This window comes from Otolemur garnettii, unplaced genomic scaffold (genome assembly GCF_000181295.1).
Source record: "Otolemur garnettii isolate 467f Iridium unplaced genomic scaffold, OtoGar3 scaffold00045, whole genome shotgun sequence".
Lineage (NCBI taxonomy): Eukaryota > Metazoa > Chordata > Mammalia > Primates > Galagidae > Otolemur > Otolemur garnettii.
Window position 1 is genome coordinate 1972351 of NW_003852440.1, and position 20681 is coordinate 1993031.

Genomic DNA, 20681 nt, shown 5'->3' on the forward strand with positions numbered 1-20681 from the left:
TTCCCTATATTTCAATTGAATCTTTTCTCAGCATGAAACGCTGACTTTAAAAAGACATGAAGGCTATATTAACCAGTTGGATGAAAGTATTTCAGTTTGTATATAGCAACAGCACTCTGTACCCCATGATAGTATTAATGTACACAGATATGATTTGATAAAAAAAAAAAAAAGCAAGAAGTAAGAAGGGTGAGGTAAGGGGGCAAAAATAGGGAAAACAGGATGAGGCCTCCTTAGTGGCGCCAGTCATCCTACATGCTTCTTAGTTCTTGTTCTTTTTTTGTGTGTTTTTTTGGCCAGGGCTGGGTTTGAACCCACCACCTCCGGTATATGGGGCTGGCACCCTACTTGCTTGTTCACTGATAGCTATATTTAGCTCCATAAGTTAACCTATATAAACTCTGTCCGTGGGCTGGACAGGGCTGCCTCTTTTAATTTTCCATCAGTGGGTAGCTGGCTGGCCAATCTTAAATAAAAAGACTCCTATTGGCCTTTTCAAAAAAAAAAAAAATGTCATCCACTGAGAGCTTAATCAATTCCATCCATTGTTCTTTAGGTACTTTGGTGATATCAACTAGGTGAGGCTGAAATGGTAATCTGAGTGTGATGTCATGGTTCTCAAAGTCAGTGACCCTTTAATTGTATTCTCCAATTAATTAGTCTATAATTAATTAGATTATAGTTGTGTATTTTATGAATGATTCACATATATCATCCTGTTTATCAATGACCTTTGTTAACTGGGGGAAATTTTCATTTAAAATTTCCTTTTGAAGAAGTGTTTTGAAAAAAGATAGCTTTGTTTTGAAATGATTGGATTTTTTGCCATGTATATATAGACTTAATTGTACCTTGCAAGGAAATATTCAAGTTAGAGATAAAAGGATAAAAGTTTGGTTCACACCTGTCCTTGTAATAGCCAACACATTCTAGAATGATAGAGCAAATCCACACTGAATAACTCATGGTTCAACTTTAGAATGTTACGAAATTAGTGAAGCCATGTTGAATTTGCAGGAATATAGTTTACAATATTTACAACTTGCTGTGAAGTGTTACTTAAAATAGTAGCTTTGTCACAGAGATTTTGGAGATGCAAGATATAATGTGAAGAAATGAGAGCATCTGTATCTGTTAATACTTTTTTTTTTAATCTATGCCATAAACCCTTCATGATTTCCTGTCATGGAAGGTGCACCAACTGTACATATATTCACCAAATTTGCCAAATTCAGCCCAACTTCACAACATTTATCTTGAAAGTTGTTGAAAATATCTATTTCCTGGGCTCTGTTCCCAAGAGTACACCCCAGGAGGGTAACTCTTTATAGCAAAGAAAATTATCTATTATGACTCAAATGAAGTATAAAACTTGAGCCAAGTCCGTAATATGAATTTACTCAGCTGAAGCAATTGTAATATATATCTTCCTTTTGAAGTATTACGTGACATAGTTCTGTTAAGGCTAGTTCATGCTGCCGATCATAGTTCTCATTAAAAGAAGCAGTTATTTGTACTTTGAAATGCTATTAGGGTCTAAGCATCCTACAACTTTGACAATGCATTTTTTCACAATTTCTACATCACTGAATGGCTTTCTTTTTCCCTAAGCTACTTTATAAATTGCTTCAGTAGCATTATTTCCAGATCTTATTGCTACTTGAAATAATTGTCTTTGTGCTTTTGCTTTTTATTTTTTAATTTGTGCCATATGACTCTTCATCCCTCTCCCTCTAATTTAAAATATTTGTGGTCCTTACAATGAGTGTTATAATGCTGACAAGCATTGAATCTCTTTAATGTTGTATTACAAAGCAAGCAAATCATCTTATTTTTAGCAGAAATAAGATAATTCAATTCTCAATCTTCATTTAAAATTTTTTTTCTTCTTTGAGCATTCTCTTGATTTTTGATACAATGGGCTATTAAAGAGACAGAATTAAAACATACTGTTGAGCTATGCAACTTTCACAAATTCTACTTCAAATAGATCTTGCAGCATGGTCAAAAGCTGATAAAGGATTGGTGAAACCTGCATAAACTCTCACCAACTGCTAACCAGCCCCAGGCAATAGTGATACCTGTCAGGTGGGGGGAGTTACAACTAAATCATGAGTTTAATATATATCAATATAACAATTTAGCCCTTATGGCTTACTAATGTTCTAAATTTTCTGATCAATCTGGAAGGATTACTTCATTGAAATTTATTTTATTCTTTGGTTTTTAAATACATTCATTTAAAAAATAAAATAAAAATATGAAATACAAACAAACATATATTAATAAAAATAAACGTATTTGTTCCATAAAATTTGGATTCAGTCAAAAGGCTGCACTGAAGGACATAGAAGACCCAACAAAAGCTTGTGGCTAGCAGGGTGGTCACTGTGCAGTGCACTGTTTCTTAATGAACAAATTATGTGAGAAACTGAGCAACCTCCCTTGTCTCCTTTCTCACCCTCTGCTCCAACCCACACTGAAGATCTCCTCAGTGTTGCTAAAGGTGAATAGGAATTGATTTAAATGGATCACCCAGGGGGCACCATTCTATCCTAATTTCCTTAGTGGACCATGATTTCAGCCATTAGAAATTCAGTTATCTAAATCTTGTAGACATTTTGCTTTAGTTTTCAAAGTTATCTATTATATTTCTTCTATGACAATTGTTTTTTGTTTTACATTTCACATTTCCAGAATTGGGATGTATCTTGAAATTGATTGATATATATATGCAACCTGGAAGTGTTTTTACTCTTCTTGCACAATATCCAGTAAGTAATGTAAAAAGTAGATAGGCCTGGTCCCTCTGAAGTAAAGAACCTTAAAGTATGATATGGTCTGAATTGTTGAATAAGTTCTGTAACCCTTTACCCCAGAATGTGACTGTTTTTGAACAGGGGGTAGAATGAGGTCATTAGGGTGGGTCCTGATTCAGTGTGAGTACTGTTAGTAGAAGAAAATGAACTAGGAAGGACACAGATGTGCACAGAGGGAAGACACTGGAAGAGGACGGCCATCCACAAGCCAAGGGGAGAGGCTCTTAGAAGAAATCAATCTTGGTCATATCTGGTATTAGTCAGCTCAGGTTTTCATAGCAAAATAGCATAGATTGGGTGCTTTATCCAAAAGAAATTTATTTCTCACAGTTCTGGAGTCTGGGAAGTCCTAGATCAAGGGCCTAGCAGATTCAGTTCCTCAATGAATTTTCCCTTTCTGGTTTGCAGACCACCATGTTCTGCCTGTGTCCTCATATAGGGAAGGAAAAGCTCTAGTATCTCTCTTTCTCTCCTCATAAGGGCACTAATCCCAACATGAAAGCTCTACCCTATTACCTCATACAAACCTAATGGTCTCTCAAACACCCATCTTTAAACGCCATCACATTGGGGGTTAGGGCTTAACATATGAACAGAGAGAGAGAGCAGTATTTGGTCCATAGCACAACTTGATCTTGATTTGCTGCCTCCATAACCATGAGGAAATGAATTTCTGTTGTTTAACCTCCTAGTCTTAGTACTTTGTTGTGACAGCCCTAGCAAAACAATGCAAGATGTCATGAGTTACAGACCAAAGGGAGCCTGATAAGCAGTGGGGCCAATGGGAAGAGACATGTGGGGCCAGGAAGGGACACAGGAGACTGTCTTAGTCTGTTTGTGCTGCTAGAACAAAATATCTGATACTGGGTAATTCATAAAGAACAGAAATTTATTTTCTCATAGTTTGGAGGCTGGACAATTCAAGACTGGGTGCCAGCAGGTTCAGTGTCTGTAGGAGGTTGATTCTGTTCCCAAGACAGGGGTTTGACCATTCACCCAGTAGGAAGGAAAAAGGCTGAATGCTCTGCAATGCACTAGGGTTCTGCCCTTACGACTTAATCACTGCCTAATGGTGGCACCTCTTAAAAGCATCGCATGGGCAAGTAAGTCTCAACACAGGTATGTTGAAGAGGAATAAGTGTTCAAACCATAGCGGGGACAATAAAAAAATTTTCCAAAAATTGTCTAAATGTCAAAGTATGGCCTTTTTCCAGATGTCAGATCTCCCTACAAAGAACACCAACTCCTTCTCTAATTTTATAGAATGGCAGTGGAATATTATACCTGGATAATTGTGTTTAGTTTTGTCTTTTTGCAAATAGCATATTTCTCGGGGGGCCTTCTCTACTTCCATAACTTTTTTCCTACTGATCAGTTTTTCCTTCCCATTTCACCTCATGTGGCTATTTCTATATGAAGCCAAAATAATGGGTCTATTTTTCCAACTGCCAAGTCAGTTGGAAAATAGTAGGAAAATAGGGCAGTCAGTTGGAAAATAGATCATTCAAGTTGGTTGATAACAAATAGATACAATCTTAAATATTGTCCTGAAAAGAGTGTTTTTTCCACATGCACTTTTCTTTTTAGAGTTAAACCTCCCACCCCACCCTGAATATTATCTTTTAAGCATTATCAAAACATTATTTATAGGATATCTGTAAAATAGCTTTGGATGCTCTCAGTGGAGGAGATACAGTAGGGAATCAAATTAGGTTGGGTCACAAGGGAAAGTGTCTATAAGAAATGCGAATGGGTCCCAAGGGAAATGAAAACTGAAGAGAAACCAGACTGGGCTGCACATTCTCTATTGTGCCAAGTTAGACTTGGATTATGTCATCAGACGTAATTTCAAGAAATGGTCAAACCAGTTTGGATAAAAGAAAAACTGATCTAACTTGCTTCCCAAAATATGAATTGAACCAGACAGAGAAAACTTTTCTGGGTGTGAAATAAGTGTCCTTGACATGTTTTCCCTCTGCTATTTACTTTTAATGATCCTCATTAATTTTTATACTAAATGAGATGTAAAATGTTGGAATTACATAAAAATAATCTCTCTAGGTCATGTATAATTTAATTACTCTTTGGTATCAGTACTATTATATTTAATTCAAAAAAGGTAAAAGTTTTCTTCTTATAGCTGCGGGATACATACCATATATGTATGTTTTGTCTTCGCACTTATAACTCTATTTTAAATTTCTTCTTTGGCCCATGGGTCAGAAGGGAAGTCCTGAGTATTTCATAAATGTATCAGTTTGCTATATCTGTGTAACAAAGCAACTCAAACTTAGTAGCTTAAAACAACAAAAGTCTATTTCCTTCATGACTTGGTGGTAGTGTCTGTCTGGGCTAGTCTCGGTTGATCTCTCCAGGGGCTCATTCTTGCTTCTGTACTCAACGATAGTAGCTGAGGGCTGCGTGATGGTTAGTTTCCCTCCAGGGGATCCCCTGACTCCAGCAGCATAGCCTTTGCTCGCTCTCATGGCAGCTTGTTCTAGCAGCAGCCAGCAGGCAAGCTTTAATGTACAAGCACTCTCCACGCCTCTGCTTGGATCACAACTGCTTCTGACCCATGGGCCAAAGAAGTCGCTGCCCAAAATCTTAGACACAAGAGAGGGTGAGCAAATTTGGGTTATTGCTGTAGTTGAAAGGCAGGGGATGAATTTTAAGGATGAAATGCCATACTTATGACATTTTCAGCTGCCTGAGACATTTCACCTGGATGCTTTACATTCTTCTATGAGTCTAAGCCAAGGCAAAGCCTCTACTTTTTTGAGTAAAGGATATGTAAGACAAGGACAATTAGATTACTAAAACAAATGAACAATAAAAGCAATTGACACTGTGGAAAATAACTCCCCATTATGCAGATGATAAGGGTATTTGTCTCCTTCCGTACATACTTATTTGAGGAGAGTGTGGACTGAGAGGATGTGGGAAATCTAAAAGGACACATCATTGTTTACTCTTTTGGGGAAAGAGTTCAGAGCAATTACCAAAGCCACCAGGACAATTAGAGACCCTGAGGGAACCCTGGTAACATTTTTGGCCTTAGTAAAAAGTGACTGGAAAAAATGAGTCTGCCATGTTCAGGCCAGGAAATCTCAGATCATTTTGCCTTTGGGCCAAACAATGGTGTCTTGGAGTCTGTATGTGGTAGTAATTCTGTCACTGCTTTCTCCATGTTCTAATGTGACTGGGAACTGTATTATGTCTTTTATTTGAGACAGGCATCTCTGGGATGGAACCTTAGCTTCAAAGATAGCTAGCAAGGAAAGAAAGGCCAGGTGCCTTTTGGCAGTGCAGATCCTGAGTTATCATCTCTGGGCCTACGCAGTGGTGGTCACTGGGAGTCTGGCGCAGTGAGCTTGTTAGAGTTGGAAGCTAACAAATCCAGCGTCATTGGCTAGAGTTCCATTAGATTCCTTTTTCTTCACATAAGGAAACATTCCCTTCCAGGGCCTGAGGCAGCCATCACGTGAGTTTGTGTCTGTGTCCCTGGGCAAGAGTGTGAATGGATCAGTGGGAATGTCTCAGAGGATGACAGGCCACGTCACCAAACATTCAGAAGAGGGTTGAAAACAAAGGAAACAGCCATTTCTTGACAAATTCAATGATTTTGGATAATCAGGACAATTCAGTTTCAGGCTTTCTTTCTCACTACGTGATCATTTTCACAAATAACAACATATGACCTTTTTTGATGTCTTAATTCTTTTTCTCTAAGTACAGTTTTTAGGCTGAGTTTGAAGGTCTTGAGTTAAGAACTGGGTGATTAATTTGTCATCTGACTTTGGTTCAGATAAAGGGAGGTTTCACTCATCCCCATAAAAAATTCATTAATTGTTTATGTTACTTTAAAAACATAAACTTTAGTTTTAGAACAGTTATAGATTCATAGAAAAAAATGAAGATAGTACAGAAGCTAGCCTATACCCCCACATCCAGGTTCCCCTATAATCATTATTATTATTGTTATTTTTTTTTTTTTAGAGATGGCACCTCCCTTTGCCACCCAGGCTGGAGTGCAGTGGCACAATCACAACTCACTGCAAATTTTAATTCCTGGGAAAGTGATTCTTCTACCTCACTCTCCCAAGTATTTGGAAAGACAGGCATGTGGCACCACCCTAGCTAATTTTTAAAGATTTTTAAGAGATGGCATCTTGCTATGTTGCCCAGGCTGATCTCAAACTTTTGGCTTCAGGCACACCTCTCACCACAGTCACCTGAGTATTGATTATAGGCAGGACCACTACACCCATCAGAATGGTTCATTTGTTACAGCTAATGATTCAATGTGGACAGATTACTATTATTTAACATCCATAGCTTTTTCAGAGATCCTGTTTTTACTTACTGTCCCTTTTCTTTTCCAGGATCCTATTCAGAATTCCACATTGTGTTTAGTTTCATGTCTCCTTGGGTTCCTTGGTTGTGACAGTTTCTTAGAAGTTCCTTATTTGTGATGGCCTTGACAATTTTGAAGAGTGCTGGTCATGCATTTTGTAAAATATCTCTATGCTGGAATTCATCTGATGGTTTTTATTAGGCTAGGGCATAATTCCATCCACATGATTTATTATTGTTGGTGTTGAGCTTGATCAGCTGACTCGGTCATGCTTGTTGGGATTCTCTGTTGTAAAGTTATAGTCCCTCCCCCCCTTTTTCCATACGGTACTCTTTGGAAGGAAATGGCCATGCCCAGCCATAGCTGAGGAGTGGGAAGTTATGCTTTTCCTCCTGAGGACAGAGTATGTACAAGTCCCCTGCATGGAAGATTGTCTCTTCTTCACTATTTACTCATTCGATCATTTACTTTTATTGGTATGGACTCAAAGATATTTATTTTCTATTTTTAGCTGGAATCCAATGTTACTTCTCTTCTGTTGCTTATATTGTCTTGTTTTGGCCATTAGGAATCCTTTCAGGTGGCTCTTGTGTTCCTTTGAAATACCCCCAACAAGGTGTATGTGTGTGTGCGTGCATGCATGTATTTATTTTAGCACCTACTTTCTGGTACTACAAGAGGTTTCATGATCATCTTGTATACTTCCTACCCTAATCCTAGAATCAGTCATTCTTCAAGGAGTCCCGGTTCCTTATTGCAGAATGATTTTAGAAGCCAAGTTTTTCTGTACAGTGTACTTGATGCTACTGGAGCATCTTTGCTTCTGGGTCTTATCATATGACAGAGTGTGGATATATATATACAGGCGTACCAACCCATGTACAGACCCATTCCACACGTAATCATCTGTGTCTATATTAAGCTATCCGTGAGTTCAAACTGACCTCTAATGGTAATCATTACCACATGGATCATTCCCATTCCCATTTAGGTTTACACTGTGTACTATAAAGTTCATTTTATTAATTGTTCAGTTACAGTGTACATGGAAGCATCAGAATTGTTTTTTTTTTTTTATTGAATGGTAACTGTGTACATTAATGCACTTCTGGGGTACAGTGTGGGGTTTTCACACACAATCCTAAACACTTCCATCAAACTGGTTAACATAGCCTTCATGTCATTTTCTTAGTTATTGTTTTAAAACGTTCACATTCCACTCTTAGAAAGATTCACTTGTACCCTTGAAGTATCAGAATTGTTAACCAATACGCCATAAGAGACATTTGCAGCCAGCAGAGACTGTGTGCAGCCTGTTTTGTCCCAATTCCTGTGGGCTCAAGCCATTTCTTTAGTTACTTGAATCAGCACCGTTGCCACCTACTCTCTTCAGCGAGGTTGTTTCGTACATTTCCAACAGCTTTATTCTTTTATTGCTCTCGGCATTCCTTTCTGAGATCTCACAGCATCCTAAATGATCTTTTAAAATTTGCATTACATTTAGGCTTACTGTTTGTGTGATAAAGTTCACTGGGTTTTGGCCAATTCATGATACCATGTATCTAACATTACATTATCATGCAGAATAGTTTCTGTGTCCTATAAAAGCCCCTGAGTTTCACCTATTCAACCCCTCTCTTTCCCCAAGCCCCTGGCAATCACGGATATTTTTATTGTCTCTATAATTTTGTCTCCAAAATTTTGTCATGTAATTAGAATCAGAAGCCTTTTCATATTGCCTTCTTTTACTTAGCAATATAAATTTAAGGTTCATTTATGTGTTTTCATTGCTTAATAGTGCAATGTATGTTTTTTCATGTCTCAACACTTCATTTAATGGCTTTTCTATATTTTCTTTATTTATTTATTGAAGGTCATCTTGATTGCTTCCAATTTGGGATGATTATGAATAAAATTGCTATACACATTGATCTATAGGTTTTTATGTGGACCTAATTATAGAAATAAGTTGGGTTAATACCTGGAGCTTGATTCCTGGATCACATGGTGTTACAGTTTGAAAGCATTCCCCCCAAATTCATGTACTGGAAACTTAATCCACAATGCACCAGTGTTGGGATGTGGGACCCACCACGAAGGGTTTTGATCACGAGGGCTACACCCTCAAGAATGGATTAAAGCTTTGTCTCTCTTGTCCTTCAGCTTTCTGTCACCTGAGGCTGCAGTGAGAAGGCCATTGCCAAAGGCTGGCAGCTGGATCTTGGGCTTTTCAGCCCCCAGAAGTGTGAGAAATAAATTTCTGTTCTTTATGATTTATCTAGGCTATGGTATTCTGTTATAGTAGCACAAGCAGACTAAGATGTAAGGCAAGGCATGTTTAGCTTTGTAGGAAAATGCCACACTACCTTCCAAAATAGCTGCAACTTCCTACTAATGAATGAGAATTCGAGTTGCTCCACACCCTGCCAGCAGCTGATGTTGTCAGTTTTTAGAAACATTTTAGTCATTCTAATGTGTAGAGAGTGATATCTCCTTGTTGTTTTAATTGTCCATTCCCTAATGATGAACGATGCTGAGCATCTTCTTGTATGCTTTTATTTTTTTCTCCAGTTGCATATGTTCTTTGGTCATAGATCAGATCTTTTGCTTGGTTTTTATATGGAGTTTATATTTTATTTTTTTTTTAGTTTTAAGAGAATTTTTGTATACAGTGTTTTAAATACAAGTCCTTTATCAAATACGTGTGTTGCAAATATCTTTTCCAAGAAGATATGTCCAGCACATGTCTTCATTCTGTTAATGGTGTCTTTTGCAAAGCAGAAGTTTTTATATGATAAAGTACAATTGTTGTAACTAGGTGACCAAACCCAAGGTCACCTAGAATTTTCACTGTTTTCTTCTAGAAATTTTATAAGTTTGTATTTTACATTTAGGTTTATGAACCACTTTGAGTTTATTTTGGCAAAAGATGTAGGCTCTGTGTCTATTTTCATTATTATTATTATTTGCATATGGACTTTTAATTAATTGTCCCAGCAGCATTTGTCGAAAAGATTATCTCTTTTCTATTAAATCACCTTTGCTTTTTCTGTCAAAGATCAATTGATTGTATTTGTGTGGGTACATTTCAGGGCTGTCTGTCCTATTCATTGATTTCTGTGCCTATTCTTTCATCAATGCAATATTGTCTTATTACTGTGGCATTATGACAAATTTTAAAATTGGGTAGTGTGAGTGCTCTAGCTTTGTTCTTTAATATTTTATAGCTTTTCTGGGTCTTTTTCCTTTCCATATGAACTTTAGAATCAGTTTTCTGGAATTTTGATTGCAATTGTGTTGAATCAATAGATCAAGTTAGGAATAATTTACATCTTAAGAATATTGCTTTTTCCCAATGCATGAACATGAACTATCTCTCTATTCAACTGTTCTTTAATTTCTTTGGTCTCAGTTTTGTAGTTTTCTTCATATAGACATGTTAGATATTTTCTTCGATTTATACCTAAGTATTTCATATCCCTGGTGTCACTGTAATTTGTGGCTTGCTTTTAATTTCAACCTTGAATTGTTCATTCATGCATGCATATAGGAAAGCAATTACATTTTATATAATTAACCTTTTGTTCTGGGACCTGTAATTGCTTATTAGTTCTGGTTAAGAAATGGAGTCTTAGGAAATTTCTGTATAGAAAATTGTTATGTCATCTGTGAACCAAGATAATTTTATTTCTTCCTTCTTCCTGTATACCAGTTATTGACGTCTCTTATTTGCTTGCACTATCCAGGAGTTTCAGTACAAATTTGAGAATACATCCTTGTCTAATTCTGAATTTTAGAAGGAAAACATACAGTTTCTTCCTATTAAGTAAAATATAATGCTATCTCTGTAGGTTTTTGTTTGGTATTCCTGTTTATTCTCTACCTGAGAGTTTTTTTTTTTTTTAATCACAAATGGTTACTGAGTTTTGTCAAATCTTTTTTCTGCATCAATTGATATAATTTTTTCTTGAGCCTGTTGATATGCTATATTATATTAACTGATTATTAATGTTAAATCATTGTTGCAGTCCTAGGATAAATCTTACTTGGCTATGGAGTATGGTACTTTTTACTCATTGTTGTTTCAGTTTGCTAATTTTTATTGAAGATTTTTATATTTATGAACATTATAGATATTGTTTAATAATTTTCCTTTCTTGTAATATCCTTACCTAGTTTCAATATTAGAGTAATTCTAGTCTCATAGGATAGGTTATGAAGTGTTCTCTTTGCTTCCATTTTTGGGATGAGGTTGTGTATTATCAATATTTCTTCTTTTAACTTTTGGCACAATTTACAGTAAAGCCATTGGGTCTCATTCTTACTTTTGGTAAGTTTATTAATTTTTTTTTAAGGAAAGTACTCTTTATTTTAGACAACTTCATAAAACTGTTTTCACACACACCCCTGCTTCTTGCCCTTAATACTCATTTTTAGTTGAAGAAAAAGGCTTAAGACAGAAAGGAAAAGCCATAAAGGTCAAACTTAGCAACACTAACAAGGTCTTTGCTTTGAAGCACAGCTTATCATTTCCCCAAACTTGCATTCTATGGAAGTCTTCCAGAAGGTGTTAATACATTTTCATGAATGGGAGCTATGATTTACATGCTCAAATAGTACAGCAGATGGTAGATTATAATTACTTTTCTGTACTGTAATACAAACTCTCAGAGTCCTTAGATATTTTAATAGGAGTTAATCTTCAAAAGGAGAAAGTGAGTGTGCAATATTTTCTAAGATTTTGGAGCAAATAATTATTTTCTTATAGAACATATCAGAAATAGTTGTATGCTGGTAAATGATTTGGTGTTTGTGGGGGAGAGTGTGAAAGCCCCATCTCTTTGTATTTTTTCTCCCATTCTCTGTTAAAGTCATCGATTACAATTATGGCATCCAGACTACAAGTCATATGAAGAAAGGGCAGAGACTACAAGTCATATGAAGAAAGGGCAGGTTGGTTCAGGATGAAATCTAAAGAACCACCTCCCTCATTTTTGAGTTCACTCCTGCATTTTCTTCACCCTCTATTTAGGTTATACAAGACGTACACTTCTTCTCTTAGGCAAGCCAGTTGAGTGCTCCTTCCCTCCTCTTGTGACAGAACCATGAATTTGGCACTACCAAAGAAGACCAAATGGTACTGCAGAGGCAAGATGGTAGGCCAGTGGGATATGTCTAATAATTGCTAAGACAGCACAAAGGCAACATATCCAGAGAGGAAAGAAGTCTTAAGAAATTATGCAGAAACATCCAAGTGATACTTTTCCAAGCACTGGTTAAATCATCACCAAACAGAAAATGCTTAGTATCAGTACCTCCAGGCTGGGTACTAGCCTTCTCTCTGCTTGACTTTCCTGAGGAAGACATTTGCCCTGAGTGTCTATCTAACTGCTTTAATTTGTTCAGTCTCCTCTGGACCTGGGAATAGTTCTGGTATTCATCTGAAAGGCAAGCTGCCTTTCTTAGAACTGAACTTGACTGACCCTGATGAAAGGTTGTAAAACAATTGCTACAGTTATTCACTGATTAAATTTGCACTTAACACCATATGGTGGTAATAGGAGGGAAGGAAGGATAAAAACAAAGGCTAAGATTCAGATCTTAGATCCTTCCAAGTAGGGCATGTTAGATGATGATAGCCAAGAAGAATTAGTTCTAGATTGGATCTGAGTTTAAGCTTGGTCATGAAGGAAACTGTTTCCCATGTGGTTTGAAAGAGTTAGGGACTCTCTGATCTGTCTTTCAAACTACAAGGGTTTCATGCAAGGAACAGTATGATGTGGGCATAAAACCATTCTCAAACAGCTTAAGAATGTTGCCTTTTGTAGCCAGAAATATTAGCTGTCCTGCTTTGTCCATTTCTTTCAACCCCAAGTAGTTCCTGTGTGTATAGGATGGTCTTCCATAGGGAACATTTTCCTTGGCCACTTAGTAGAATCTGAACCACTCAGAATCTACAGAGTCTATAATAGAATCATTGAGGACTTTTACCATCACAGTGTTCTTTAGGGCCATCAGATTTATCTTGTAGGATGTATTGAAATCCCTCTCCTGAATTAAATTTGCCAAGAAGACATTGTGGTTACAACATACATCATCATTTAGGGTATCATGCCAGTATTCTGCTTACACCAGGCATTTTTCAACAGCTTTGGAGAAAGCCCCAGCAATGAGTGTTTTCCCAATGAGGTCACAGACAGATGTGAGAGCTCTGTCCTGGGCATTGAAAGAGTCCAAAAACACCTTGATGTAGTTCCTCAACCAAGATCAGATTGATCATAGGAGATGATGGGCATCGCTGAGCCACTGCCCTCAGAAATTGGCCTCTTTAGGAGAATCCCATGGCAATGTAGCCTTGCTGAAATTTAGGATTCTTAGCCAGAATTTGCCACAATGTTGTTACTTGGGAGCTGATATTCAAGAAGAAGCTGTTCTCTACAGTCCATCTCTAAAGATAAGATGTTAATTCCGTGTTTTGTCTTCTCAACCATTTTTTTAAGAGCACACATGTTTAAGGGATCACAAGAGCTTTCCCCCATCCCAATAGTGGCAAGGGCATCAGTGGTTTGAGATGCCCCAGCAGCACAGGACCAGGGTAGGAGAGCTGATGACCAAGAGCCACAGGGAGCCAGGCGGATCATGGAAGTTCATTAATTATTGATTCAGTTTCCTTAATAGCATAAACCTATTTAGATGATCTATTTCTCTTTGTGTGAATTATGATAAATTTGTGTCTTTCAAGGAATTTGTCCTTTTTCATGAGTGTGAAAAAGTATTTTTATTATCTCTTTAATATTCATGAGCTCAGTAGTGGTGACCCCTCTTTCTTTTCTGCAGTTTGTCATTTCTGTTTTTTCTCTTTTTTTTCTTAAACTATTAAAGATTCATAAATTTTATTGGTTTTTTTAAAGAGCCATCATTTGCTTTATATGATTTTTTACTGTTTTCCTGCTTCCAGTGTTATTAATTTCTGATCTGTATTATTTCTTTTCTTTTTCTTGCTTTAGGTTAATGTTGCTCTTATTTCCCTAATTTCTTTCTCTTCTTTCTCTAATTTATTGATTTTATATCTTTCCTCTTTTTCTGTGCATTCATTTCATGCTACAAATTACCCTATAAGCACTACTTTTGCTGAATCCCACAAATTTTGATAAGTTGCATTTTTATTTCATTTAGTTCACGTATTTCAAAATTCTCTTGAGATTTCTTCTTCAAAACATGTTATTTAGAAGTGTGCTGTTTAATCTTCAAATTGTTAGGGCTAGTGGAGGATAGACAGGTAGCAAGGAAGTGGCTAATGGCAGAGACCAGGAACTAAATTGCAGCAAGGAACTGTTCCCTGATGGAAGCATACGGAGTAAGGTGTTCCTAGTGACTTTTAACTGACCTAGAGCTCATTATCATCTAATTAGCATATATGAGTATAGCTTTCATGAAGGCTTCTGGAGAAAATACATGCCCACAAAGGGAAGCTGTTACATCACCAACCTGTTACATAATCTGTCCAATAACCCCAACCTATCAATCACCCCAAATATGGAACAAGACAACCAATCCGGCTAAGAGAAAGGTGGGACAAACTAGTGAGCATGGTAAAAGGCAGCTGTGCTCAGACTGAGGTCTTTCTTCAGGACTGGAGACTGACCATTCTGACCCTTCTGTATTATTTTCACTCTGTCATTTTGTGTAGCTTTCTTTTACACACTTTCATTTTGCAGAGCTTCTTTCTTGTTCCCGTAATAAACTGTTGGTGTGGGATTTCTCTGTATCTGTTATCACTCTGTCATCAGCTTGACTTGGTTACCAGTACTCCTTCTTGTTCTGGGAACTGGGGGACCAGGGATTATCTATTCAGACCTAACAAAATATCATGGGATTTTCCAGCTATGTTTCCGCTAGCTATTTCTAGTTTAATTCCACTGTGGTTTGAGTTTGAGAGCAGATATTTTGTAATTTTTCTTTTTTTTTTTTTGTATTTGGTAGAGTATGTCTTATGGCCTAGAAGATGGTCTATCTTGATGAATGTATCACATGAGTTTGGGAAGAATGTGTAGTCTGTCATTGGTGGGTGTAGTATTCTCTAAGTGTCAATCAGATCAAGTTGATTACTAGTGCTATTTAAATCAATTGTATCTTTCCTAATTTTTGTCTGCTTGATGATCTATCAGTTTCTGAAAAAGGAGTGTTGAAGTCACCAACTATAATAGTGGATTTCTCTATATTTCTTGTAGTTTAATCAGTTTTTTTCATGTACTTCAATGCTTTGTGGTTAGGCATGTTAAAAATTGCTATGTCTTGTTAGAAAATTGACTTGTTTATCATTATGTAGTACTCTTCTTTATCTCCGATTATTTTAGTTTTTGTTCTGGCCTCTGTTTTGTCTGAAATTAATGCAGCTGCTCCAGTTTTCTTTTGGTTGATGTTAACATGATATATTTTTTCTTCACTCCTTTATTTTTAACCTTTATGTATCTTTAAAGTGGGCTTTTCTTAGACAACCTATAGTTGATTCTCTCTCTTTTTTTTAATCCACTCTGACAAACTCTGTTTTTAACATTTGTCTATTTATGTCATTTACATTTAAAATAATTATTGATGTAGTGGAATTAATAATTACCGTGTTTGTAACAGTTTTGTAATCATTGCACTTATTCTGTTTCTTTTGGCTCTTTCCCCTCAATTAATTTGTTAAAACTGTTGTAACAAAATAGCATAGTCTGGGTAGCTTAAACAGTAAAAATTTATTTTTTCACAATTCTGGTGGCTGGAAGTCCAGAACTTCGGCAGGTTCATTTTCTTCCTGAGACCTTTCTCTTTGGCTTGCAGATTGCTGCCTTTTTGATGTGTCCTCACTTAGTCTTTTCTCTGTGTCTGTGTCTTAATGTCTTCTTAGAAGGGTATTAGTCATACTGGATTAGGCCTCATCCTAATTACCTATTACCTCTTTAAAGCCCCTGTTTCTAAATACAGTCACATTTCAAGATACTGGCAACTTCATCATATGACTCTGGATGGGAAGAGGGCAGGGATGGGGTAAAATTCAGCTTCTCAGACTCTCTTTTTCTACTTTCTCTGGTTTAATTATTTTATATGATTCTATTTTCTCTTTTCTATTGGCATAACAGTTATATAATACTTTTATTTATTTATTTTTTAAAACAGCTAAAAATTTTATTTTCACATTTCATAATACAAATGAAAACTGCCCCTTTTTTGGTTCCACTTCTTCCCTTCAAAACTATTCTTACTTTCTCTTTGATAGGAAAGGGGACAAAGTCTTCCTTATCATGCTATTAAGAAAAAACCCAGTGTCACAGCCCCATAATCTCCTGGTGAAGCAGAACAAGTAATATGAAACTAACATAAAAAAAAAAACCCTATACCCTTATCTGTCTGGTGAGTCTTTCCAGGACCAGTGGGCACCATCATGGGCCCAGCAGGAGGTCTCATCAATGGGGTCCCAGGCATCATTGGCATGTGACCTCCCATGGGTGGCCTCATTCCAGGAGCAGGTCCCACTCGCAGCATCCCAGGAGGAGGAGGACCCATCACTGGCATCGTGGAAGGGCCCCCCACATGGGGTGCTGACATCATACCAGGATGAGGAGGACCTGGAAGATTGGGATGTGGTGGAATCATCACTCCTGTAGGAGGAGGAGCAGAGAATGGAGTAGGAGGTATTTTTCCTTGAGCTCTGGGCCTGCTTTTCCATCCGTTTCTGATAGTAGTCCCTCACATTCTCTTTGTGCTTCTTCCCACTGCAGTGTGTCTTTCTCACAGATGGAGAGTCATAGGTGAGATATGTATCACAACAAAACTTGGACATATCCTCTCCTGGCTGTTAGCAACTCCATTCTCTATATAACACTTTTAAAGCAACTTTTAATAGTCTGCTAGAGTTTGCAATATACATTTACAACTAAGGTAAGATCACATCCCACTACACCTGAGGTACAACTTATAACAATGTAACTCCAGTTCCTTCTGTCCATTGTTACACTGCTTTCACTCATTTCACTTATCCACTCATCCAACACATTATTACTGTAAACAAATAGTTATCTTTTAGGTGAATTAAGAATGAGAAAAAGTAAAGACTATGTTTTATGTTTATTTACTTTTCTTTCTAGTTCTTCCTTTCTTTTTATAGATCTGAATTTCTGACATATCATTTTTCTTCTTCCTGAATAGCTTTTAACATTTCTTTCAGGGACCATTGATAGATTTGAATTCCCTTTCTTCTTCATATTTGAAGGATAATTTCCCTGGATATAGAACTCTAGATGCATGGATTTTGTTTTTTTAACACTTAAATATCTCACTCCACTCTCTTCTTGCTTGCATGGTTTCTGATCAGAAGTCTACTTTAATTCTTGTTCTTGTAGCTTAACATAACCTTTTCTACTTGGTTTTCTCGGAGTCTTCTGCTTCTGTGGTTTGGTATCTTCATTAATTTTGGAAAATTCTCAGCCATTATTACCTCAAATATTCTTCTGTTCTGTTTTATCTTTCTCCTTCTTCCTTTTTCTTTTTCTATTCTAATGTATATTGTACCTTGGAAATTGTCCCACATTGCTTTGATATTTTAGTCATTTTATTCCATTCTTTTTTTCCAGTTTGGGAAGCTTCTACTAACATATCTTCAAGCTCATTGTTTTTTTTCTTGGTCATGTATAGTCAGTCTTGTGATGAGCCCGTCAAAGGCATTCTTCATTCCCATTACTTTTTAACAAAAGCTAACATTTCAGAAACTACCCCTACTTGTTAAGGGACAACATTTCTAGCATTTTCTTTTGATTCTTTCTTAGAGTTACTAGCTATTTGCTTATATTACCTATTATTTTTGCACATCATGTACATTTTGCCCTGAAGCCTTTATCATAATTATTTAAAATTCCCTATCTGATAATTCCAAATCTGTGTCATACTCGAATGTGATCTCAATGTTTGTGTTTTAGCTTTTGCTTGTTTCTTTCTTTTTCCTTTTTTCTTTTTGCTCTTTAGCATACTTTGTAATTTTCAATAAAAGACAGTTGTGATATATCAAGTAATATGAACTAAGGTAAAAAGACTTTTAGTAAGAGGCTTTATGTTAATAAGGCTAAGAGCTGAGCTATGTAAGATGCCAGAGACTTCAAATTCCTCAAGTGTCCTTCTTTTATCCCCCCTGTTGCCTTTGAGCTTCCCTAAGAACTGTTCCTTAAATAAAGCCTATACCTTGCAGCTTTTTAAGCTATAATCCACTGCTATACTAGGACCAACTGAGATAGTGGTTAAGGTATAGGGGAGGGGAAAGCATTATATCATCTTATTAACTTTTTTGTAGGTCTGTGTCCCTAAGCTATTATCTTACAAATGTTTATATGTTTCTTTCCTTTCCCGCACCCTCCTACCTTTTCCAGTTAAAAGAGACATGAAGATTAGAGAGGTGAATAAATATACTTTTGCTTAGGCGGATAAGGCTCTAATGTGTTCTTTTTTTTCTGGAGACCAAGCCTTTGTTATGATACTGCTCTGGATGTATTTAAACATGGCTATGCTTCCTCCCCTCACAAACCACAGTGAAAGGTTGTGGCCCCAAGAACGAAAGATTATTCCAAGGAGCAAAACAAAGCAAAATGAAATCCCTGTTCTGTAGAAATCACGTGGTCTTTATTTCCACCTGGATGCAGATGAGGTGAAATCCAGACAGGAATTCCACATGTGGGTTATGGTGGATGGGGATGTAAAGGGTCAGAGAGGGCAGCAATTGGAGGCATTCCTATTTCCTGGGAGGAAGATGAATCTGACCCTTCCTGGGTGGGTCATGAACCTGATCCTGCCTGGGCAGGGCAGCTCTATTTGGGCAGGTACACCTGATTCTATAACACAGGGAATATTTTGTGTCTCTTATCTCAAAAACCTGGTGGGATTCCTAAAGGCAACATGCACAAAAGTGAAGGGGCCTCCTTAAAATATTGACCCCCATGAATTTCTAACTCTCATGCTAGGCCACACTCAGCCTCCAGGAATTATTCAAAATTACCACTTACAGCTTCTTACCACTATATGATTTCAGCACCTTTTGCTCCAGGTAAGCAGATTCTTATATTTACCTGTCTCTCCAGATTTTGGGTGGTAGTTTGCTCTGCAACCTCAATTCTCAGATGGATCTAAGAAAAATTCTTGACTTTTAGTTTGTTCAACTTTTTCCTTGTTATAAGGGGAGTGATGATTTCTAAGTTCTTTGCATGTTGGAGCAGAAACTGGAAGTCTCTATGTTATTTTATTTTTAGATATTGATATTCTATTCACTTTAAACTCTTAGCTAAATAATACTCAACATCACTAGGGTACAGAATGAAATTATACTTTCTCCTCATCATATTCTACTATATTGGGTATGAAACTTGGTTCCAAGAGATGAAGTGACTTTCTCAAATGTCTCATGGTTGATCAATTGTTATTTTAGAGGCAGAGACTTCTAGTTTGGTACTGTTTCTTAATAAGATGGTATCTGGTTAAACTGAACTCAGTTAAATGCAGATCATTTAAAACAGAAATGTCTATCTCATACACTGATGTTGAGGTCAGAGGAGTTAAAGGTAGGGTTAGTGTCTCAGGTGGGAATAATATAACTGTAACATTGTTTCCTTCTCTCATGCTTATTCTAAGCTTTTCTCTACTTGCTCGGCCACTGCTTTGGCGTTTAGGATAAGAAAAGACTACATGGACCAAAAGGGCAGAGCAAAGAAAAGAGAAGAATAAGGGAAGAAATTTCTAAAAGAGATGATTTTTTGTTTTGTATTTTAATACCCACAAAAAAGAATGAAAAAGTATCTCAAAAACTAGCTCTTACCACTCCTAAATTCATGTTGATGATGTTTTTGTGTTTCAAGAAAGAAAGAAAGAAAGAAAGATAGGAAGGAAGGAAGGAAGAAAGAGAAGAAGAGAGGAGAGGAGAGGAGAGGAGAAGAGAGGAGAGGAGAGGAGAGGAGAAGAGAAGAGAAGAGAAGAGAAGAGAAGAGAAGAGGGAGGGAGGAAGGAAGGAAGGAGAAAAACGTATTGTCATCTGAATGGGCAAGTCCTTCACTTACATGTAATCTTTGGTTCCTATAACCAGGAAACTATAGCTGTCTCTAGTGTTAGACTATCTGAATTTAATCTATGCTCTTTGTGATTTGGGGCAAGTTACTTGAACTTGAACTGTGCCAGTTTTCTCATTGATAAAATGTCTCTAAAAGTGTTCTCATACGGATTAGATGAATATAGAATATACAATATAAATATATAAATTTGTATATACACATTCATTAGAATAGTGCTTGGAAGGTAGTATGCCTCAATGAAAGTTAGCTGTTACCATAACCAGTCTTTCTTTCCCATTTTGCACATATCAGCCCTGTCTGTAAGTGATGAGTCTAATGGCTTTCTCTCCAGGACTCAGTTTTAGCTTTCTTGAACTAGATACATAGGTAGAGAATAAGGGAGAGGGGAAGTTTTTTGGCTAGCTTTATACTTTATTTTTA

The 20681-nt window shown here is 36.8% G+C and overlaps 1 pseudogene; it reads right to left on the reverse strand.

Moving 5' to 3' along the window:
- Nucleotides 1-12931: 12931 nt before the first annotated feature.
- On the reverse strand, nucleotides 12932-13682 carry LOC100964882 (annotated as a pseudogene).
- Between the last annotated feature and the right edge of the window lie 6999 nt (nucleotides 13683-20681).